This window comes from Eretmochelys imbricata, chromosome 3 (genome assembly GCF_965152235.1).
Source record: "Eretmochelys imbricata isolate rEreImb1 chromosome 3, rEreImb1.hap1, whole genome shotgun sequence".
Classification (NCBI taxonomy): Eukaryota; Metazoa; Chordata; order Testudines; family Cheloniidae; genus Eretmochelys; species Eretmochelys imbricata.
Genome location: NC_135574.1, coordinates 205184861 through 205209866, shown reverse-complemented (window position 1 = coordinate 205209866; position 25006 = coordinate 205184861). Strand labels below are relative to the sequence as shown.

General features: G+C 42.6%; 1 protein-coding gene across 2 annotated transcripts in view; it reads right to left on the bottom strand.

The window, feature by feature from the left end:
* DTD1 (D-aminoacyl-tRNA deacylase 1) overlaps positions 1-25006 on the bottom strand; it is a 96884-nt gene that overhangs the window by 52732 nt on the left and 19146 nt on the right. The gene's annotated exons all lie outside the window — the stretch shown is intronic.

Below are 25006 nucleotides of genomic sequence, written 5' to 3'. Positions count from 1 at the left end.
ACCTACAAGGGGGCTTGCAAACAGAGGAGACAGACCTTTTAGAGGAGCTGAAGTGAGGCTATGGAACTCACAACCTCAAGAGATAAGAACCACCATGGACCTTGACACTTCCACAGTTAAATTCAAAACTCATTTCTTTGCCCCAGCTTTCCTTAGTAAATTTCTTCAAAACAGAGATGCTCAGCACACTCACAAACAACAAAGCAAGCACGCAAGCAAAATAACCATATAAAACTCATCAAGCAGAAATTATTGGGTGACATTCTTTGGCCTGCACTATGCAGGAGGTCAGACTAGATTGGGAGGGAAGGAAGGAAAGGAGAAATTATTATTTCTATTTTTAAATATCTGGGAGGAGCTCAGATACCACAGTGATGCAGATGACTGAGTATGCTGGTTCATCAACCATCTATATCATCTATCTATATACATATATATCAAATCATCTATAATAATCAAGATCTGAAGACATAATGTGCCACAATTTATGCTACAACTAGCCTGAACATGGTGTTCCCTTCTACAGCAATACCCTTTGTGCTTTTTAGTTTCAAAACATGCTTCACAGGGGGAAGAAAAAAGTACTCATACTCTAAATAGATGTCATTTATCTTCTGACAGAAACTGTCAAACAAATTGCTTGATTCTGAGCTTATATTTCCTTAGCAATTCTCTGGATTTCAGCAATTGCTACGCAATGTGTTCCTATAACTCAGCAAACTACCATGATGTTAACCAACCTGTTATTTGTCTCACATCCGAATGCCTAGACCAACTGCCTGTTTAAAGTGCTGCTTACCAGACTGTATGTCAAGATGAAAGGATCAGTGCCAAGATATTTCTTCGTGGTAACTTTGGCAAAGCCAAAAAGCTGCCTTAGAAGAAAGCAGAGTAGTTTACTTAAGAATACTAAGTTAACTAGGTGTACAAAAAGTCTACTGTTAAAAGGGAGGTCTTTCCAAAACAAATACTGTTGTTCAAACCGAAGTTATGGGTTTGATACATAAGTCCCTGGGTGAGGATCTTTGGCCTGCACTATGCAGGAGGTCAGATTAGATGATCATAATGGGCACTTCTGGACTTAAATCTATGAAAGTGTGGTTACAGGCAGATAATTGACTATGATACAGAGGGGAGTGAATCTATGGAAAAAGCCCTCGTTTAAAAGATGACCATGGGATGATCTTTCCCTTCCCTATTGCAGCCATACTACCCTCCATGAAAGATCCACACAGTAGAAAGACTCTGCGTGTCTGGGGTCAGGAAGAATAACTGAATTCAAGCTCCCTGCTATCAAGAGCTTCATGCCTTCGACAGTAAAATATAAAGGCTGCTAATGCGGCTTTGAGCCCACTCAGAAGGTGTACTGCTCAGCAGGTTTAAGTGAGATGGTGGCAAAAATACTGGAAGTCGTAAAATCTTTGTCCATCCTAGGGCTCCTATTATTACGTATATTGCAGTAGCGCCCAGTATCCCCAGTGATGCACCAGGCCCCATTGTGCTAGGTGCTGTACACAGAACAAAAAGACTTCCCCTGCACCCAAGAGCTTACAATCAGTGTATCTTAACAGGTGGTAACCCCAATGGGAATTCCCTAGCATAGACCCAGACACAATGAAACGCAAGCCATCAAGCCAACGGCAGCATGGCTGTTGGCCTGGCCACACTGCCGTGACTGAGGGACCTTCCATGCAGCTGTCCAGGATCCTTAGGATTCCACAGTACCCTGGTGTGGTCCTGCCACTGTGAATCCCTTAGACTAGTCGGGGCAGAAGAGACCATGTGCTGATTCTACAGCTATTCAAAAGCCAGACTTTTTGTGTTAGCTTTCTTCCTCCTCCGCGTGTATTTGTTCAGGAGATAAATACCTGGCCCTATTTTAAAATATCACCTTCATAATAAAGGGCTTTGCTCCCTATGAATATTCAGAGTTATAATACAGTCTTACTTTACTGACAAAAATAAACTTAAAAAAAAATACTGAGAATGCTAATGCACCACCACAGCTACAAAAGAGGGAGAGAGCATGCTGGATTCTATTATGGTTTGAACTTTGGCAACAGAACTTTTAACCAGTCCAACTTTCAAATCTCCTAATTCAACCCACAGGGCTAAAGTTAAAAATATAATTTTCTACTTGTTAACAAAAGGATTTAATATGAAAAAATTACCAAGAAAACATACATGGAACCCTATGGTGTTTTTACAAAGTTACTTTTCAAAATATATTTTCCATCAGAGATTTTAGCATTAACTATTGCACTGGAAAAAATAAATGCCAATTTTATTTTCCAGCATGTAATTGCAGTTATTGAACTGAAAGCTTTTCACTTATATTATGAATAAAAAAAAATTACAAGCACTAAAAAGCATCTGAACACTAAGGCATCTTTACTCCCCTTGATGCACATGTAAGCCCTGGTCTACACTAGGAGTTTTGGTTGAATTTAGCAGCGTTAAATCGATGTAAACCTGCACCCGTCCACATGATGAAACCCTTTTTTTCGACTTATTAAAGGGCTCTTAAAATCGATTTCCTTCCTCCACCCCTGACAAGTGGATTAGCGCTTAAATCAGCCTTGTCGGGTCGAATTTGGGGTACTGTGAACGCAATTAGACGGTATTGGCCTCCGGGAGCTACCCCAGAGTGCTCTATTGTGACCGCTCTGGACAGCACTCTCAACTCAGATGCACTGGCCAGGTAGACAGGAAAAGGCCCGCAAACTTTTGAATTTCAATTTCCTGTTTGCATGGTCACCTGCAGCTTGCCATGCTGGCCAGAACTCATCAGCAGAGGTGACCAGCAGAAGTGACCATGATGGAGTCCCAGAATCGCAAAAGAGCTCCAGCATGGACCGAACGGGAGGTACGGGATCTGATCGCTGTATGGGGAGAGGAATCCGTGCTATCAGAACTCCGTTACAGTTTTCAAAATGCCAAAACATTTGTTAAAATCTCCCAGGGCATGAAGGACAGAGGCCATAACAGGGGCCCGAAGCAATGCCGCATAAAACTTAAGGAGCTGAGGCAAGCCTACCAGAAAACCAGAGAGGCAAACGGCCGCTCCGGGTCAGAGCCCCAAACATGCCGCTTCTATGACGAGCTGCATGCCATTTTAGGGAGTTCAGCCACCACACCCCAGCCATGTTGTTTGACTCCTTCAATGGAGATGGAGGCAACACGGAAGCAGGGTTGGGGACGAGGAAGATGATGATGATGAAGTTGTAGATAGCTCACAGCAAACAAGCGGAGAAACCGGTTTTCCTGACAGCCAGGAACTGTTTCTCACTCTGGACCTGGAGCCAGTACCCCCCGAACCCACTCAAGGCTGCCTCCCGGACCTGCCAGGCAGAGAAGGGACCTCTGGTGAGCGTACCTTTTAAAATACTATACATGGTTTAAAAACAAGCATGTTTAATGATTAATTTGCCCTGGCATTTGCAGCTCTCCTGGATGTACTCCCAAAATCTTTGCAAAAGTTTTCTGGGGAGGGCAGCCTTATTCCATCCACCATGGTAGGACACTTTACCACACCAGGCCAGTAGCACGTACTCGGGAATCATTGTAGAACAAAGCATTGCAGTGTATGTTTGCTGGCATTCAAACAACATCCGTTCTTTATCTCTCTGTGTTATCCTCAGGAGAGTGATATCATTCATGGTCACCTGGTTGAAATGGGGTGCTTTTCTTCAGGGGACATTCAGAGGTGCCCGTTCCTGCTGGGCTGTTTGCCTGTGGCTGAACAGAAATGTTCCCCGCTGTTAGCCATGGGGAGGGGGGAGGGCCTAGCCACGTGGTTGCGGGAGGCAAAATGCAACCTTGGAACGACAGCACATGTGCTGTGTATGTAATGTTAACAGCAAGGTTTACCGTGAAAGAGTGTAGCCATTGTTCTCGAAAATGTGTCTTTTTAAATACCACTGTCTCTTTTTTTTTTCTCCACCAGCTGCATGTGTTTCAAGGATCACAGGATCTTCTCCTTCCCAGAAGCTAGTGAAGATTAGAAGGCAAAAAAAACGCACTCGTGATGAAATGTTCTCTGAGCTCATGGTGTCCTCCCACACTGACAGAGCACAGATGAATGCGTGGAGGCAGACAATGTCAGAATGCAGGAAAAGCACAAAATGACCAGGAGGAGAGCTGGCGGGCTGAAGAGAGGGCTGAAGCTGAAAGGTGGCGGCAGCGTGATGAGAGGCGGCAGGATTCAATGCTGAGGCTGCTGGAGGATCAAACCAATGTGCTCCAGCATATGGTTGAGCTGCAGGAAAGGCAGCAGGAGCACAGACCGCTGCTACAGCCCGTGTAACCAACCACCCTCCTCCCCAAGTTCCATAGCCTCCTCACCCAGACGCCCAAGAACACGGTGGGGGGGCCTCCGGCCACCTGGCCACTCCACCCCAGAGGATTGCCCAAGCAACAGAAGGCTGGCATTCAATAAGTTTTAAAGTTTTAAACTTTTAAAGTGCTGTGTGGCCTTGTCCTTCCCTCCTCCACCACCCCTCCTGGTGCTTCTCTCCTCCACCACCCCTCCTGGGCTACGTTGGTAGTTATCCCCCTATTTGTGTGATGAATGAATAAAGAATGCATGAATGTGAAGCAACAATGACTTTATTGCCTCTGCAAGCGGTGATTGAAGGGAGGAGGGGAGGGTGGTTAGCTTACAGGGAAGTAGAGTGAACCAAGGGGCGGGGGGTTTCATCAAGAAGAAACAAACAGAACTTTCACACCGTAGCCTGTCCAGTCATGAAACTGGTTTTCAAAGCTTCTCTGATGCACACCACGCCCTCCTGTGCTCTTCTAACCACCCTGGTGTCTGGCTGTGCGAAACCAGCAGCCAGGCAATTTGCCTCAACCTCCCACCCCGCCATAAACGTCTCCCCCTTAGTCTCACAGATATTGTGGAGCGCACAGCTAGCAGTAATAACAGTGGGAATATTGGTTTAGCTGAGGTCTAACCGAGTCAGTAAACTGCACCAGCGCGCTTTTAAATGTCCAAATGCACATTCTACCACCATTCTGCACTTGCTCAGCCTGTAGTTGAACAGCTCCTGACTACTGTCCAGGCTGCCTGTGTACGGCTTCATGAGCCATGGCATTAAGGGGTAGGCTGGGTCCCCAAGGATACATATAGGCATTTCAACATCCCCAACGGTTATTTTCTGCTCTGAGAATAAAGTCCCTTCTTGCAGCTTTTGAAACAGACCAGAGTTCCTGAAGATGCAAGCATCATGTACCTTTCCCGGCCATCCCATGTTGATGTTGGTGAAACGTCCCTTGTGATCCACCAGTGCTTGCAGCACTATTGAAAAGTACCCCTTGCGGTTTATGTACTTGCCGGCTTGGTGCTCCGGTGCCAAGATAGGGATATGGGTTCCGTCTATGGCTCCACCACAGTTAGGGAATCCCATTGCAGCAAAGCCATCCACTATGACCTGCACATTTCCCAGGGTTGCTACCCTTGATATCAGCAGATCTTTGATTGCGTTGGCTACTTGCATCACAGCAGCCCCCACAGTAGATTTGCCCACTCCAAATTGATTCCCGACTGACCAGTAGCTGTCTGGCGTTGCAAGCTTCCACAGGGCTCTTGCCACTCGCTTCTCAACTGTGAGGGCTGCTCTCATCTTGGTAGTCTTGCGCCTCAGGGCAGGAGAAAGCAAGTCACAAAGTTCCATGAAAGTGCCCTTACGCATGCGAAAGTTTTGCAACCACTGGGAATCGTCCCAGACCTGCAACACTACGCGGTCCCACCAGTCTGTGCTTGTTTCCCAAGCCCAGAATCGGCGTACCACCGCATGAACATGCCCCATTAGCATCATGATGCCCCCATTGCCAGGGCCCGTGCTTTGAGAGAAGTCTGTGTCCATGTTCTCATCACTCACGTCACCGTGCTGACGTCGCCTACTCGCCCGGTATCGCTTTGCTAGGTTCTGGTGCTGCATATACTGCTGGATAATGCGCGTGGTGTTTAATGTGCTCCTAATTGCCAAAGTGATCTGAGCGGGCTCCATGCTTGCCGTGGTATGGCGTCTTCACAGAAAAAAGGCGCGGAACGATTGTCTGCCGTTGCCCTGGCGGAGGGAGGGGCGACTGACGACATGGCTTACAGGGAATTAAAATCAACAAAGGGGGTGGCTTTGGGAGAAACTGAATGGCCCCCTCAAGGATAGAACTCAAAACTGGGTTTAACAGGCCATTGATTTCACAGAGGGAGAGAGGAGAAAATGAATACAAAACAAATCTGGTCTATTTCTTGTTTTGAGCCACTTCATCTATCTTTATACATCTTGCTGGCAGCAGACTGTGCAGTACAACTGCTAGCCGTTATCATCTCCTGGGTGCTCGGCAGAAGACGCTGCAGTATGACGACTAGCCATCATCTTCTGCTAGCTGGAGGTTAAAAGACAGTGCACTGCCGGTAGGACTGAATTGCCACGAGACGAAACAAGGGAAATGACCTGGCTGAGTCACTCCCATGTTTGCCCAGGCACCCAGGACTACGTCGATGACGGCTACCAGTCATACTGCACTGTCTGCTGCCAAAAGGCAATAAACTGTTGCTGTGTAGCAATGCAGTACCGCGTCTGCCAGCACCCAGGAGACATACGGTGACGGATACCTGAGCGGGCTCCATGCTTGCCGTGGTATGGCGTCTGCACAGGTAACTCAAGAAAAAAGGCGCGAAACGATTGTCTGCTGCTGCTTTCACGGAGGGAGGGAGGGAATGGGGGGCCTGACGATATGTACCCAGAACCACCCGTGACAATGTTTTAGCCCCATCAGGCACTGGGATTTCTACCCAGAATTCAAATGGGCAGCGGAGACTGCGGGAACTGTGGGATAGCCACCCACAGTGCAACGCTCCGGAAGTCGATGGTTGCCTCGGTACTGTGGACACACTCTGCCGACTACATGCACTTAGAGCATTTGTGTGGGGACACACACAATCAACTGTATAAAAACGCTTTCTACAAAACCGACTTCTATAAATTCGACCTAATTTTGTTGTGTAGACATACCCTAAATTAAGTCACTGATGTAAATTACAGTCTGAGCTAGTCAGAGAATAGGGATCCCCCTCCACCCCTGTAATTACGAATTTACAATCTTTTTGTAACTAGAGTATGCAAATCCTTGAATTCTGATTTGCTAATGCCCTCACAACTGAATATCCGTATGTCCACAGATATAAACTTGGCTAACTTTTTATCATAGCTTTTCTTTCAGTTCAAAAACATACTTCAACCCAAATTATGTTGCAAAACATATAAGCATAATAATAAAATAATAAAATTTGAGTATCTTTTCTGATAACTTGGTAATAACCTAGTCTAGAGTTAATACCCAGTACACAACTGCAGGGTTGCTTTTTTTTTTTTAAGCTAATAACTAATTTATGTGAATTGGAATTCTGGATGCATTGACAAAGGAACAGATCTCTTTCTCCATTCCTACCCCTCTTTTTGTTCTGTTTTTTTAGGAGTATTAATCCTCCTCTTAAGGGCTCCCATATCACCAAGCTATATCTTAACAAGTTTACAAAAATGTAAACTAAAGTCAGAAAATAACTGTCATCAAAGAGAACAGATGTTTTTAAATGATATGAAATTCACTGGAAAGTATTCACTCCACAAGGGTGTTAGAACACTTTGGAATAACGATATACCTCATGAGCTCCCTGCCATATGCCTTAATATGTATTATTTCTAGCACTACTCTTCTTGTAAATGAAATTTCAAAAGGGTTTCACTAGTATTACAATTGCAGCATGGTTATTAGACTCTCAAACGTCTTTACAAATGAAAGTGTTCAGTACTCCACAAGTCTTGTTTGGGATCTAACAGCCTGTGTTTAATGAGGCCAATTGCATCTCTGCCTCTGGAAAGGTTAGCCTCTGTGCTTGTGGAGGGTCATTGGTTTCTCCCCTAGGATGAAGTGAGGAATCTTGGAAGTTTCGATTCCCTGTTGTTTCAAAGAACACCAGCTGCTGATGAGAAGCAGGCATTGATTTGATGGGCACCAGCTGTTAAAGCCAAATACAAAAGGTAATTGCTGCATTAGAATTGCTTCTTTAATAGAAAGCAACTTCATCTGGATAGGATAGGCCCACGTCAAGGGAACAACAACAGGCCTGCTTTTCTCCTAAAGCTGAAGTATATCATATCATCTCCCTCTCCACCCATCACCTCTACCGGGAGCTCACTCCAATTCTGCATCTTCTTATTTGGTATTCCTTCACACCTGCAGGAAAAGTGAAGGAGCTTAAGCAAACAGGAGCTAGTCAGTATTGCCAAGTTCTGCCTGAAATGGCTCTCTCTTGTCTCAGCAGCCAAGGCCTGTTGAAAAAAATATATATACTATCTTCTGCTCTTCCTGACCCTCTACTCCCTAACACACACTCAAAATTACATTTATTCAGCAATCTGTGATTCCTGGGGAACTCCTCCTTTGCCTACTTTTTTACTATGACAGCCCATTAAACCAGAGGTTTTAGACAGATAATGTCTTAATTTCATCCTCTCCCAGTCTTTATTGAACACCACAGAGGGGTTATTTGTGGGTTCCCACATCACCCAGAATTCAGCCTCCATATCCTTGTTTGCCCAGCCTCAAGCACTAACCACTTGACCTGGAGAATCAGTCACTGTCAGTCTCCTGCCTCTCGTTTAGTGGGTTCTGCCCTCACCCCCAGTAGTCCCCCACCCCCACCCCCCAGTAGTCACAAAGAGTTTAACAGCCCGCCTTGCCAGTCCTTGTCAGGCAAGAGTCCATGTGCCGGATAGCACTATCTGGACAACATGGTTAACAGCTTTGCTGCAGAAGTCAAGAGAGTGCATGTTTAGGAAAAACATCATGTTTTAGGAAAAACAGTCAGTGCATGTTTAGGAAAATAACTAAAAGTACAAATGCTAAAGAAGGTTGATTCTCATTGGTTGGTAACTATTAAAACATGTTGATTTGCAACTAGACTTAGTTGCACATTTAGTTACCACTAAATTTGGTGCTTCTTTTTTGCTAATCAGGAAGATACTCTAGCTATGCATTTATTTAATCCAGGGGTTCCCAAACTTTTTGCCTGCATGACCCCACTTGGAGACTGTTTCTGGTGACCCCATACAGCAACGAAGCAACACAGCGACTAACAAATTTACACATTAAGTATGTTATTTAATGCCTCTAATGTGACACATGGGCTTGCATGTTGCAACACAGCTTCTCGAAGTCCAGCTGTGTGGGAGAAATTACACATCTAATCTCTGATGTGACATCAACGGTAGATCGATACTGAGACTTGATGGACAGAAGGGCGCTGAATCCAGCTTCACACAAATATGTGCTCGCGAATGGTAGCATCAGTTTCAAGGCACGTGTTGAGAGTGCAGGATATTCATTCTTGACATTGAACCAGAACTCCGGGAGAGAAAGTTGAGCACATGTTCCCTGAAAGAATCGATCACATTGACTACAACAGGGTTCAAACAAGAACTAGGTAAGTTCATGGAGAGTAGGTCCATCAATGGCTATTAGCCAAAATGGGCAGGGATGGTGTCCCTAGCCTCTATTTGCCAGAAGCTGGGAATGGGTGACAGGGGATGGATCACTTGAGGATTCCCTGTTCTGTTCATTCCCTCTGGGGCACCTGGCACTGGCCACTGTCAGGAGACAGGACACTGGGCTGGATGGACCTTTGGTTTGACCCAATATGGCCGTTCTTATGTTCTTATGAAATTTCAATGAGCTGTTCAATTTCAGCTGCTGGCAAAACCATGGCCTCAGGCTTGCACTTAAAGGGGCTTTGCACCCAGTTATACTTTGTCATGTCCAAGTCTGGGAAAAAGGATGCAAACTCTTCCTCCATCCAGCTGAGATGCTCAGCCACCACCTGTGTGGGAAGCTAAATAATTTCACTGTCAGCCAGGAACTTGCAAAGCTGTGGGAAGGATTCACAGTTTGCCCTCAATAGATTATTCTTCCAGAAATCAATTTGCTTCATGAATCCTGTGAGTTGATCACTCGCTGAAGGATGTGGATGTTCTTTCCTTGCAGACCTGTATTCAATTCCTTCAGTTTCCCAAACGTGTCCGTGGCACAGACAAGAAGTCACATCTTCCTTTGATCACATAGAAAATCAACAAATTCACTTTTTGCACTCCACTGCATAGGCACACAGCTCATCTCACAGTTCAAAAAGTCATCCCAGTGCTGTTCCTCTTGAAAGCCAACTACATCACTGTGGAACAACACCACATCATTATCGGATCCCATGTCTTCACACAGTTTTGCAAACGAACACTTGCGAAGAGGCTGAGTCTTGTTGAGGTTCGTAATAGATGAGATCTCCTGCAATACTTCACCTAGGTCTGGACTCAGAGTTTCAGTTGCCAGTTGTTCTCTGTGAATCATGCAGTGAGTCCACACAACAGATGGAGCAACTTTCTCTACCAAGGCAGCCTGACCTGCTTTGTGGCCTGCTGTAGACGGAGTTCCATCTGTGCAAAAGCCCACCATGCAATCACATGGGATACTTTTGTCTTGCATGTAGCACACTGAACATTCCTTGGGCAGTCTTGTGCCCAGGAAGAGGGAGTCAGAACAGAATATCTCTGAGAACTGCACCCTCCCATGTGTATTTCAACCAAGAAATGTGCATCATGCCCTCAGTGCTCACATCAACTTGAAGAGCAAAAGTATCCATGTTTTTCAGACCGCTCCACCAGTGTGTTTTCCTAATCTGCCACTATCAACTCAATCCATTGCTTCACTGTGTTGTTGGAGAGTGGTATAGCTTTAAGTTTGTTTGCCTTGGTTTCCCCACACATTACCTTCTGCATATCAATTGAAGCTGGCAAAAACAAAGGGTCTCGAAATGTGGGAGGGCTCTTGGCCTATGCAATGCAGTAACTTACCTCAAATGATGCCTTTTGAGCGTGATCAGAGTCGGACATAGCTCTCTTGAATTGCACTCGTTGTCGCAAACATTCTTTCCGGCGCTGGAAAAATTACCTTGGTTTTCCAATGTGTTCCTTCTGAAGGGGTTCCAAATGTTGTTTAAGTTTATTAGGCATCATGCTTTTACTAGATAAGTCAGTGTGACAGTAGGCATTTTGGCTTTTCTTCGTTCTTGACAAAAACACACTGGTGACGTCATACTCAAAGAAAGCCTCATCATATCTGTGAGCACATTTCTTGCACTCTCGTTTTTGTTCATAACTGCATCATTAGACTCACTGCAGGAGGCTGAAGCACACTCTCTCTATAAAATGAGTCCACTGTGCCTGTTATCACAAATCAGAAAGAGGAATTCAGAGTTAAGCAAATGAAGCCAGGACTTAGGAAGGCCCTTTGTGGTGACATTAAGGCATCACAGGTACAGTGACTTACAATGATTCTTTGTCAAGTGCCAACAGGGTACTCATGGTGGCATAAAACAAGATATGCGCCCTGCCTTAAGGAGCTTCCAAGCCCCTGCAGATTCCTATCGCAGAAAAGGCTAGCACAGGCTCCTACCAGCCCCAACAGAGAGGATGCTCTGTTGATAAGACTGTTGCCCACAGATAAGGATTTTCTGGATTCAAGTCTCTCAACTGGATGCTTGCACCACCGGATGGTGCAAATGACAGAACGGCATCTGCACACCCACCTCCGCTCAGCCAACATGTCCGGATCTGCTCCACAAACACCACTCCAGGAGGCCACCATTTTACAAAATAGCAGCCTCCCCACAACTTGGCCTCACACACCCTGTACATGTGAGGTCACACCACAAAGAGGCTGCCATTTTGATCTACAAAAATGGCATCCCCTGCACACTGTGACCTCGCATGCCCTGCGCATTTTGTAGATTAGATGACATCATCTCTGGGCTGAATCTGGCCTGCTGGACCCACGATCCCATCTGCTGATGGCCTAACCCCATTTGGGGTCAGAAACCAGAGTCTGGGAACTGTTGATTTAAGCAATGATACCGTTTAATTTACACTTATTCACTTTCTTAATTTTTATATTTTTATTATGTTAATTGCATCACTCATCATTTTCTGTTATTTACTAGATTTTTATAGGTGATTTGTGTCAAGCTCTATTTGGATAAAAGGAATACTAGTGGCACCTTAGAGACTAGCCAATTTATTTGAGCATAAGCTTTCGTGAGCTACAGCTCACTTCATCGGATGCATGAGCTGTAGCTCATGAAAGCTTATGCTCAAATAAATTGGTTAGTCTCTAAGGTGCCACTAGTACACCTTTTCTTTTTGCGAATACAGACTAACACGGCTGCTACTCTGAAATCTATTTGGATAAAAATTCAAATTAAATTAACAAGCCACAAAAACAGCATTATTTTTTTGAACAATTTATTAGCTGAATTACTCCTGGGGGAATTCTGCGCCACTGCGCAATGCAGAATTTTGCAGAAATTAATGTTAGAGAATTTTCTTTTTTCCCCCCAACAGAAATGGGCTGAAAAGATGTTGTCCGCCACTAGGGCCTGCTGGACACAGCAGAGCCCAGCTCACATATAGAAGACAAGGCCGGGGGGAGGGGGAGGGAACTGGAGGGTACCTGGCAGCTGCAGTTCCCAGCATGCCCTGAAGGAAGGAGACTGCGGCAGGCAGGAAACTCTGTGCAAGCCCAGGACCCAGCATCAGGCTGTTTCTCACTCTGGATCCCTGGACTTTAGAGGGTAGGGTGTGTGAGTCTCTGGGCGGGGGGAAGCCCTGCAGCTGGCCTCTGAGGGGGGAGGGGGTGTGAGTGTCTGGGATGGAGAGGGCCCCATGGCTGGACTCTGGGGTGCGTGTCTGGGATGGGGGGGGGGCCATGGCTGGGCTCTGGGAGGGAGGGTATATGAATGTCTGGGCCAGGCCCATGGCTGGGCTCTTGGGGGAGAAGAGTTGTGGGTGTCTGGCCTCCTGACTGGGCTCTGGGGAGGAGGCAGAAAGGGGACAGAGAAACAGGAACTGGGTTGCCGTAGGGGTTTCTGTAACTCTCTATTCCTGGGAGAATTTTTGTGTGTGTCTGTATTGTTACAGACATACTTGCTGACAGGTATTTTGAAATAAATTAGCAAAATAACTGAAACTGGCGTGATTATGTAGTGTTATTTTGACAAATAAAATTTGCAGAATTTTAAAATATTGTGCCAGAATTTTTAATTTTTTGGCATGGAATTTTTAATTTTTTGGTGCAGAATTCCCCCAGGAGTGCTGAATAGAACTACCTAAAATGTGCTGGATACATAAGGGAAAAAAGTTCAAAAAATGTATTACAGTATATTTTCCATTTAAAACAAACGTATTAATTCAACGAAGGGAGTTAATTTCAGCCCATTACACTTAGTTGTACCCTAGGGCTCACAGAGAGCATGGGGGAAAGGAAAAGGAACAGCAATCACAAAGAGAAGGGAGAAGGTAAGAAGCAGAGTCGAAATTGCCAGACAGAGGAAGCGGAACTTGAGTAGAAGTCTAGCATTTTTCTAAAGGACAATGATGGAGCAGCGGAGATTTTTAAAGTTGCAAGTGTCTCAATGTGGAGCTGCAATGTATTAGCCCTCTGAAAGGGAACATGTCTGGGTCCTACACACCTAAGTGCTTTTGACAGTGCTTTTAACTTTCAAAGAGTTAAACAATTAGATTAAAACCTCAAAACTAGGGATTTTATTTTTTGACAACTATATAATTTGTATAAAGTAGCTGATTTATGTTTTGTTTTATAAAGTGAAGTCAATGTGCTGGTCTTCGGCTCTGAACTGCTTTCACGAGCTAAGTCAAACAAGCCAGGCGCTGTCAGAGTAAATTCTTCTTTTATATTACTGTGAAAGTGTCTGGTGCCCTTTAAAAAAATAAAAGGCAATTTGACTCAAGATCAAACTCTTCACAAAGGTCTAAAAGGTTAATAGTGTCCCTAGTAATTCTTAAGACATAAGCACAGGTATTAAAAAAAAAAAAATTAAAAGTCACTTGAAAATTGTTTCCCTTTATTTAAAAGCCATAGATTTCCTTTTTACCATTTAAATAGAACACAGCATTGTTTCAATATTTTTAAAAAACAAAGACAAATTTAATAAATGATGTAGTTAAAAAAAGAATGAGCTCCCATGATGCATTTATGAAAAGCAAGGTTCAGGTAAAGATATTAACATCGATTATTTACTGTGGCTCAGATTTAAGCATTCTGAGTACTTCTTTCTGGCTAGCAACATGAAACTTCCAGTCAAAAAGTTTTCTAAGACTGTCCCAGTTTATCTGCTGTGAGGATTTACTCCAGCAAATTAAAAATTGATGTTAAATCTCATTGGGCTTGCCAAAAAGTGAACACAAAATGCATTAAAAAGTTAAACTGCAAAAGGATAAAAACAAAACCTTAACATTTATCAAAAAAGCTGTGAGAATTACACACGCACACCACCATAAAACAAAGTTCTCAAAGATCTGTTGTAATTCACTTCTGCTGACGTGAGAGTATCAGAGTCCCAAGGCACATCAAGTAAGGACAAGGGGAAAACAGGACACTCAGTACAACAACACAGACCTGGGACAGTCAGTAGAATGCAATTCTGCAATTCAAAGGAAAAACATTCTGTTGACTGACAATCTTACTGTTATTAGTCTGTTATAATTTTAAAAGTTTGCACTGTTCAAAAGTATGCACAGGTAAAAAGTAAGACAGTGCTGAAAAGGTTAGTTGCCAGTTAGGGGAAACTGTCTGTCAGCTACATCAGAAATCGACAGAAATTTACAAACACCAAATAGATGGAAAATGCAAAGAGGCTCCTCATCTCCCGCCACATAATGAGTTCAGTGGAAAACTCTGTTGTCTCACAGCACTAGTGATCATTTAAAACTTTTCTAGTGAAATAAGGGATGACGGTATACTGGAATGGAAGCTGCTTGGAGTCTCTGGAGTCCACTTTATACATCATTTGCCAATACAGTGTCCTACTTCAGTCAAATCACACACTTTAAATAGCACCCTGGGATATTTGGTTCTAGCTATGTCTCATTTTGTGGAAGGAATACATTTATACATGAGGGGGAGTCACCCCAGTCTGGGTCAATGCTCAGGAACTATACAGAAGACAGAGGTATGCCTAAAAGACATTGCTGACAATGTGATTCTTCATCATTGGAAGGCAGATGACATTACAGCCTTTGTAGAAACCAGCGTATATGCTCTGGCTTTATTTAATACACGTTCTTTAGAACAAATTGCAAAACTCTGAGAAATCTGTTCATACTATAGCACTGGCTTGGTAGCAAAAAACCCATCATTGAAATTCCAGTGCTAAGTACAGGCAAGTCTTGAGTACTGTGTTCAATTTTGATCACTCCATTTCAAAAAGGATACAGCAGAAATCAACAAAGCCCAGAAAAGTCATGGAGAGACTTCCATATGGAGGAGAGTGTATTTAATTTGGGTAGGTAACAAATAGGTAGCAGCATGCTGGAGCTGAATAAAATAATCAGTCTTTGGAAGATCAGTCAGATACTCCCATTTACCTTGCTGCACAATCCTAGAGCATGGTTTAATGTCATAAAAATGTGGAACTCATTGCCACAAGATATTGAGGCAAAGTACTGAGAATGATTATAAAAAGATGGAAAACATTTATCTGCATACTAACTAAATCGTCTACAGCTACACTAGCTAGGACTAGAATGTGTAAGAGGCACCAGCCCTCATGCTTCAGAACAAAAGCAAACCAATCAGCATATTACTGCATAGCTTCCTTTGAAATATCGCAAGTAGAAAACCTACTGCGTAACGGTAGAGTCAGGATACGTGAGCTAGGTGTGCCATCAATCTGATCCAATATGGAAATTCCACAACTCATAAGGAGAAAGATCAGCATCACCAACTTATTTCATAAGAATGGCCATACTGGGTCAGACCCATGGTCCATCTAGTCCAGCATCCTGTCTTCCGACAGTAGCCAATGCCAGGTACTTCAGAGGGAATGAACAGAACAGGTCATCATCAAGTGACCCATCCCCTGTCGCCCAGACTCAGCTTCTGGCACACAGGTTTTGCATCCCTGCCCATCCTGATTAGTAGCCATTGATGGAGCTATCCTCCATGAACTTATCTAGTTCTTTTTTGAGCCCTGTTATAGTCTTGGCCTTCACAACATCAGCTGACAAAGAGTTCCATAGGTTGATTGTGCGTTGTGTGCAGAAATACTTCCTTTTGTTTGTGTTAAACCTGCTGCCTATTAATTTCATTTGGTGACCTCTAGTTCTTGTGTTATGAGAAGGAGTAAATAACACTTCCTTATTTACTTTCTCCACACCAGCCACGATTTTATAGACCTCTATCATACCCTCACCTTAGTCATCTCTTTTCCAAGCTGAAAAGTCCCAGTCTTATTAATCTCTCCTCCTATGGCAGCCGTTCCATACCCCTTATCATTTTTGTTGCCCTTTTCTGTACCTTTTCCAATTCCAATATATCTTTTTTGAGATGGGGCAAACAGATGTGCATGCAGTATTCAAATGTCCTTATTCCATTTCTGGACATTACTGAGCACTGGCCCAGGACAGGTTACATAGCATTCCCCTATCAACCCACAAACAGCATGATATGGCCCATACGGTTTGGCCCAGAGCATGGCATTAGAATCTGATTCACCTGAAAGTCTGTTTTCAGTGCAGATCTGCCAGTATGCAGCTCACTGAAGCACAAACTAGTTTGGTTCTACAGTACAGTACAACTGTAATACAGATATTTAGACATTGGAATATTCTACCCAAACTATTGGTAGCTTACTTTTTTTTTTAATTTACATTTTAGATAAATAGTGATTACAAAACAATGCTTACTCCTTGTGCAAGTCTATTCTCCAGAGATGTTTGTTTTCAGATATAAAATGGCCCTTTATGTTTTGATATAAAGAATTTAATTTCACTGAAGAGCTAATGCATGTACCATCAACTAGTGTTCAGAAAAACTGAAAAGTCTGCATCACCACCAAAATCAGCTTCTCTCTATTGCAACCATAATGCTGAATGTCTCTTATTAATCTAATTCCACAGAACATTTTATTAAACAGATATTACCATTGTTTCCACTCGTCAAAAAGCTGCTTGGAACTAATAAAATATGACCGACTGTGGAGACTATAAATTGAGATTTCCATGGCTTTGGCTGATAAAAGTGCAAACAGAACTGCAAGGACTTGAGGTTCATAAGTATGGCACAAAGCAGTATTGACACAATATCAATAGCGTGTCATCTGGAAAGATTTTAAAATAAAATATTGGGAATGAAAAACAACAGAAGCATTATATCCTCAGTAGACTGAATCACCAAAGAATCTTTCCAATTGCTCAGTCACAAATATAAGCATGAATCCAGGTACAACTTTCTGCAGCCAATAAACAGGTCTAATTTTTTTAATCAATATTTTGAATGTTTTGGGGGGTTTTAAACAGCCACATGGACAAAACCAGAAAATGCTTATTAAAAGAAAAATGAACATACTGCAATTTCATATAATTTCACGTCTTCTCCCATCAATAGTTATGATTATTTCTTTTTAAGTGGCAACTTAGGAGTAACAGGAGCTTAAGTCTCCAAAATATAGGGCATCTGAGGCTGAAAAATCCAATCATCCACAGTAAATAGGAGCTTTCCCTTTTTAAGTGCCATCAACTTCTGCAGAATCTAGGCTTTCACTTAAAAAAAAAAAAAAAAAGAGATTTCATCCCGTATGGTTCCAGTAATCTTGCCGATAAAACCTTAGCGTCTTCTTACGTCTGTACACACCTCCGGTGCTTCTGCTGCAGCAGAGGAAAAACAGAACGGTCGGGTCCGTTTTTAGTGCTGCTGTTCGAACCTCATGAGCAGCAGTGAAACCAACCAGATTCGAGACAGCTGCATCCTTCTGCAACTTGGGAAAGTTCTGAGCAACCGGTGAGGTAGGAACTTGGGCTATATGGGGATGGGGGGAGGGGGACCCACAATGGAGGCTGGGAGAAGGATGAATTAGTAGAGATCCTCCCTTGTAGAAGCCAGGAGCCTGCACAATGTGAGAGGGGAGGAGAGAGCATGTGAACATTCAATATCCCGTCCAGCAACCAGAGACAGATGATGTAGATGTTTGAAGCTTGTAGTCTGAGGCTACAAAAGAGGGAGCCACTGAAAAGGGTCCAAGGACAGCATCCTTGCAGGAATCCCAACAGCTACCCTTTCCTTGCAGGTGAGTGGGGGAAGGGCTTGATTTCTGAATTGGGCATTGCCTCTGGAGTGTGGCTCATCTTAGTGCCTACTGGGTGTTTGGCAAAGTTTTCAAGTCTCACATTTGAGCAGCAGAAAGAGAAAGAAAATAAAGAAGTCAGAGAAGGGGTGAAGCAGGTTGGTCCATCCTGGCCTGCCCAGAATGCAGGGTGGAGAGGAGGGGCAGGGTCACCCCCATGAAAGATTGACAGTGGCTGTTGGCAAATGGCATCCCTCTGTTAAGGAAGCTGCTATTGCTTAGTGCCCAGCACTTCTTCCAGGAGCTGGGATTAGCTAGTCAACAAGGAAGCCACAGGCGGAGTGTTCCTCGTTTTGATCCAGTCTCCACAGCTGCAAAAGGGTCTGTGGTCTTTGCCAAGCCTGGGAATACTGCAGGCTCATTAGGAGGCCCAGTTAGAGCACAGAAAATGGGGAACTGAGGCCTGCCCCTCCTCATCCCCTTCACCGCTGCCAGGACAGGTTGTTTTTAGAAGAGCTCCTGTATTACGGTTCAACAAAGCTGCAGCCAAAAAATACTATTTGTCTGTCCTCACTGCCTCCCTGCCATTCGCAAGCAACATTTTACATGTTTTATTAAAAGGGAAAGTTGTTCTGACAGTACGGTACTAATTAACACAGCACATGACTCTTTCATTCCATCCGAGTGCTGGGGGCAAGGCTGCACAGGTATTTCTCATCGTGTCTGGTATTAATGGCCAACGAAGATTAATTATCTCATACCCAATTTTTAACGACAGGCTAGACACTATCTGAGGTACAGTCAGAAAGATTTGATTTCCCCAACCTATGGTCCCCAGGGAGTGGCTATTTTCCTCAGCTGGTCTCGCTCAAGTGTATGGTTGCCAGATGCTATTTCCTACTCATTAAACTGGAATCAACACCACACCAAGGTCTGCCAGGATGCTGGCAGACAGATCTGTGACACTTCAGAAGTCAAGTGCTCTGAAAAGTTCAAAGAAAATATAACACTACACCACACATCTGGAAATCTAAGGCTCACTACATCAAGCACACCTCAAAAGTTGAGATGCCAAGATTAATAATGAAACTACAGCGTAATAGGCTGACCTGTGTTCTCATTTACATCAGTTGAACCCCAGCAAAACCACTCTAACCAAGGGTAGAAGTTAGCTGAATACCTTTAGATTTTAAGTTCTTCGGGACAGAAGTTTTGCTTTATGGTATTTATATTTTTGGTTGGGTTTTTTTTTTTTTTTTTTTTTTAAAAACCCACTGTGTACATCTATCAGCCTGTGTAAGTAACTTATTTCCCCTTTTCCCAGCTCCAAACTAGCCATTCTGGTCCATGCATTTGTAAGCTCCAGGTCCCACAATCTTAATGTACTGTACCTAGGAATGCGGACACCAGCCCTGAAAAGAGATTCCATTTAGTTCAGAATGCAGCCCCCCTCCTTAACGATACAGGTTAGTCAACCTCTCTCCTTGGGAGCTCACTTGCTTCACTAACTCCCCAGGGAAGGGGAGGAAGAGTCACATTTAAGATTTCAGTCCTGATGTTCAAGGCCCTCCATGGAGATGGGCACCTCTCTCCGCTGCAGTCATGACCTCCCACAACAGCAACATACCTCAGAAGCAATGAAACAGCCTACCTTGCAATGGCAGGTGAAATAACTTGGTAACCAACTGCGGAACTTGCTTCTGCAAGAGATCAGAATGGCCACAGACCTTGCCACATTCAAAACAAACATCTCATGGCTTCAGTGTCATTTCCCCACAACAAAGCAAACCAAAAGGATGGAGTAGAGAGGGGGAGAGGGAGAAAAACAGAAATGTATTCAATCTAACTTTTAGAAGTTGTAATGCACTCAGGTACTATGGTGATAGGCACAGTTTAAATGCCTAGAATAAGAGAGAATAGAATAATGGTCCATGTGCAACCCCAACTTGGATACTTTTTAATTAGTGCACGGAAGGCAGACAAAGATGTGATTTTAGATGTTATCCATTGTACACTGGTAGTTCCCTATCCTTCCGTGCTTGTCTTGATAGACACTGGCACTGGCCACACAAAATGAACAAAGTCAACCAGATATTGCATTAGGCAAGGACTGTTCTGTTTAGATGTGCAGACGAGCTCTCAAATTAGCTACTGTAACTTGAACAAGCCATCAGGAGAAAGGTTTCCTCTGGAATTCCTCATGGAATTACTGACAGATTTCTTTAATGTAAGATTTGGTCCCCAGATCTAGTAAACAACAGCTTCAGTTCTCTAAACCTCAGTGTCCTATTACAGCAGCAAACCCCAAATTATTTCCTTCCCAAATATCACAAATATCTGGAAAAGTCAGGACATTTATTTCCATGCATTTGAAATAAGAACTTTGTCATTCTGTCCTCCGAACTGGAACAGCTACTTATTTGAATTTATGGGACTGATTTTGGATCTCTTACGGTTCTAATGCTCAGGGCTCATATGTTGTGTCATCAGGTATTGTTTCAACTATTGAAGAAAGATTTCACACATGTGCTTTACAGCATTAGAGAATCTCCTTAGGACGGAAAAAACTAAAGCTGCGCTTCTATGATTAAAATGGAAGAAAAACAACACACTTTCATGCTAAATACTCAAAAGAGTTCTGGCAAATGCCTCAATATGTTGTATTAATAACAATAAAAACAAGAAGGGTGTGTAACAAGTTAGGGATGAAAGGGCTACTAAAAAGCTTTGACCTTATGCAATTTCCATAAGGGCACTCCAATTTTAGCTCTGTGCACCGAGAAATCCCCGCTTGGCCTCAAGAGTGAGCATCTTATAATCTCATATTCACATTTCATAAATTATACATCAACTTCAAGCCATGAAAACCTCTTCCCAAATAAGAAGAATCTATTTTTTCTTTATTATTCTCTGACTTTTATAAATTGATATGCATCATCTGGGACACAGATTTTTTCAGCTTTCCTAACAATATATTTATAAACAAAACAAATGTGAAATGTGTTTACTGATCACATTTTTGTTTTAGTACTTTAATTTATTTTTATGTTCATTAAAAAACCCAGATACTCTAGGAAGTGGACTTTGCACCATGTAGACTGCAGTACTCAATCCACAGACCTGGGTTAGTCTGGAAATGGTGGTAGTGTGACCTTCCTCACACTGTCTGGCTATCGTACCTGAATCTGATCTAACAGGGGCTAACTAGAAGGATTAGGGGGAAGTTCAGCCTCTAAGCTTTTTCCATCCTTGACCACTCTGCTGTAAGTACCAAATCAGAAAATGTAAGTGTCAACTGTGGTATTGACTTTATTTACATGCCATACCGCAATCTCAAACAAACACCAAGGCCAGGTCTACATGACAAAGTTCAACATAGCTGTGCCAACAGAAGCGTAGTAGTAACTACCGTAATAATATAGCATTAGTATGGTGTTATTATACTGACAGAAAAACCCCTTCGATCAGCATAAGATGTGTCTACATTAGAGGCCTCTGCTGGGATTGGTATACAGGCAAAGCAATTTTATGTAGACAAGGCCTGGCTAAAGATATAATCTACTATGGCTAAATCAGAGGAGAATGACAAGCAAGTCCCAATACAGCATGGTTCTCCATGGGGACTACTCACATGTTTAAGTATCTTTCTGCATCGGGGCTACAGAGCTGGGGGTCATCAGCACGCTGACGACACAACAACCCACATATCCTCACTAACCCCTCCCGGCGGCCTTATATGCATGTGAAAGAAAAGGGGAGACAAGATGGAACTGTGAAGAACCACGTGAGAGCCAGCACTCCATTTTGAAACGGCTTAGCAAAAACAGCCACCTTGTGTTAATGGTACCAAAGGCAGCTAATAACTGTTCAACTTAACTCTATAGGTAGGCTTAGTCAAATTCAATTTTATTTATTTATTTTTATCATTTCAACAGACACTGATAGTTACATTTAAGCATTTTTTTTGGCTATTTTTATCCATTTAAATTTTCACAGTTGTGGAAAGATATGGGAGGCTCAGACTATGAGCGCATTGGACAATAATTATTTAATGACAGTAGATGCTGAGATTCAAAAAGTTAAAGCTTTGTGAGCATTCAAACACAAATTGCCAACATATATGTCAAAATATACACAGCAAATAGCCTTAAATCAAATTCTAATAAGTTCTCTCAAGCAGCATTTTTCTTACCTGGCCTATCATGAATTTCGATTATTATTGATGGAAATATTTTTTCTTTGTGCGTGTTCGGTGAAATCGATGTTCATTGACATTTATCAATAAAAATCTCATTCTTCCAAGCCTATCTATAGGTTTTATATTACACACTTTTCAATGTTATGTAAAAGTCCATCCCTTTTCCCTTCCTAGACATGGCCATATTCTTGACATGTCAAGAATTATGTTTGCATTGTACAAATAAATTGAAAGATAAAAGTTTCTACCTAGAAAAAAAAATCTTATAAGTAAAGACAATTGCTAATAAGTATTAAAATACATTTAAATATAAACATGCTACTGCAGTACCAAATTATTTTGAACTGGGAAGAAGAGAGTTGGAAAAATATGCTCCAAACAACAATACAATATTTGAATCTATAAATCTAAAAGTGCTATTGAATGAAATACTGAAAGTCATATTACTGGAAACATTTTACCCAGCTCATCATGAACTAAAAGCCTGCCGCTTGCCTTTTGCAGGTCAAGTCTGTAATGCTGGAAAATCAGCCTGTGTGTTAAAAAACAGACTAAACATGCACTGTCTCATTAATGCTCTGAAGTGTAGAACAGTTTTAGTACAACAGATGTTTTGTTCAGCATTACAATCCAGGTTGGAGATTAGAAATGTTTTATGGTTCAACACAAAGATTAAAATGAGTCTCTGAGAGAGATGCAGATTAGGAATAAGCCTAAAAGGCTGGAGGTAAGGAGGGGGCACACTCACCACATTTAATTTATGAGTAGTTCCAAGAACATGGAACAAAATCTTTCAGTTTTGCAATTTCAGTAACACAGGCTGTACAGTTAGAGAGGTAAAGTGGGGGACGATAAATCAGGACTTCATGCTGTGCACCAGGCTCAAATTAACTCTTGCACTTCCTGGAAATGGTTCTTTTACCTTGGTAATGCAATTATCAGATAGCAATCACAAGGGAGGCAAATTACAATACCTGTGTTTAAAACAGCGACCCCTATTGCTCCTCTTTGGTGGGGGAGAACTACCCACTCTTCAGTTAACCACTGGCCCTGCAGGCTTTTCACACTTTCCGAAAAGGAGAATAGCTGATGATGCTTAGATATAATGGGCAGTTGAATTAACATTCAATTACAACATGGCCCAATGTCATTCCATAGATACAAAAAGGAGGAGTGTCAGGTTTGGCAGTGAACTCGGAAGTATCTTTTCCCTACAGGTGTCCCAAAGTGGCGACTCCTTTGGTCTACAGGTATTAGTGCAGCAACACACCCATAAAAGTTCTGAGCAACCCTAATTGAAGAGAAATGGGAACCTGTATGCAAGAGAGACTAAAGTGATTCAGAAATAAATACCAAATACTCTACATGTTAATCTATCACTAGAGTAGCTTGTATTTATTTTTATCTGATGTTCCTCATTAAACTTCTACCTTCACCTTCCTAATCAAAGCAGTCATCACATTTGCCTACAGCAAAGTCAGCTCTCAAGATAAATTATTTCTCAAGACAAGGTCACTTTATTCAGTTTATGATAGGAATTTGTATTGATTAAACCTTTAATATAGTTGAGTTACCATCTCCAAACTCCAGCACAGCTTATCCTGTACATATAAAAATATAGTAATTTAGGAAGGTAGACAGGCTTGCCATTACATACCCCTGTGTAGCCACAAAGACTCACCCAATGCAGGGGCAAATGAAGGAAGCTTATTAATCACCAGAATTATTCAGTTATCATCTCTCTGCTTCCTTTGGGGCTCTTGTGTCCAATTTAGACACCTTCTTTTTTTCTGATTAGCATTGTTTAAAGTGCTATTGTGCAATTTTAAAGGAATTATATGCAAGAGATTCTACTGCGGATAAGACTCCTCATAGGGTTTTACCATTCTCCCTTTTCTTTAAGGCCCCCAATAACATTTGAAGACTATCCAAGGATATCTAGAATTTCTGATTTACCTACTCTGATATTTGTTTAAAAAACTGTATATAAACACAATCTCTGAAGTAATGTAACTCTACTGACACCTAGTGTTACGTGTGCTCTTCCAGGAATAAAGAATGTGCTTTTTAAAAAGAAAACGTATTGAAGAAAGACTGAGCAATCCTCAGTCTCCAATTCCAGAAGCAGTCTCCATTATTGCAAAAAGACTGCCCATAAAAAGGAGATACAGGCAAGATCAACACCTGGAAAATGTACAACTTGCCTTGGGTAAAACCCTGTATGAACTCAAGTCCATCACGGTTTGTCTTATGCTATTATGCATTGAGATATGTTTTTGGTTATCATGCTAAAACAGTGCTGCTTTATCATGCCAATTTTTACGAACAGTCAAAGAGTCATCATGGTGATAAGGGAGAGAATTATATAAGTATACAGTAGTAAAAAAGCATCAGGGATTACAGCCACCATTTGTATTCCAGAGACGTTAGACCGTGTCAGTTCCATGATACAAGAGGACCGATATGAATATGCAACAGCAATTGTCGTTCTAGAATGAAACGGAAAACCCCAACATAACTCCACGAATAATTACCTTTACCCTAGAGGGTAGGGAATCCTCGTCACCTGAGAGGAACTAAGTTCTCAGAGTTCTCTAGTCGGATCCAGTGCATCACAG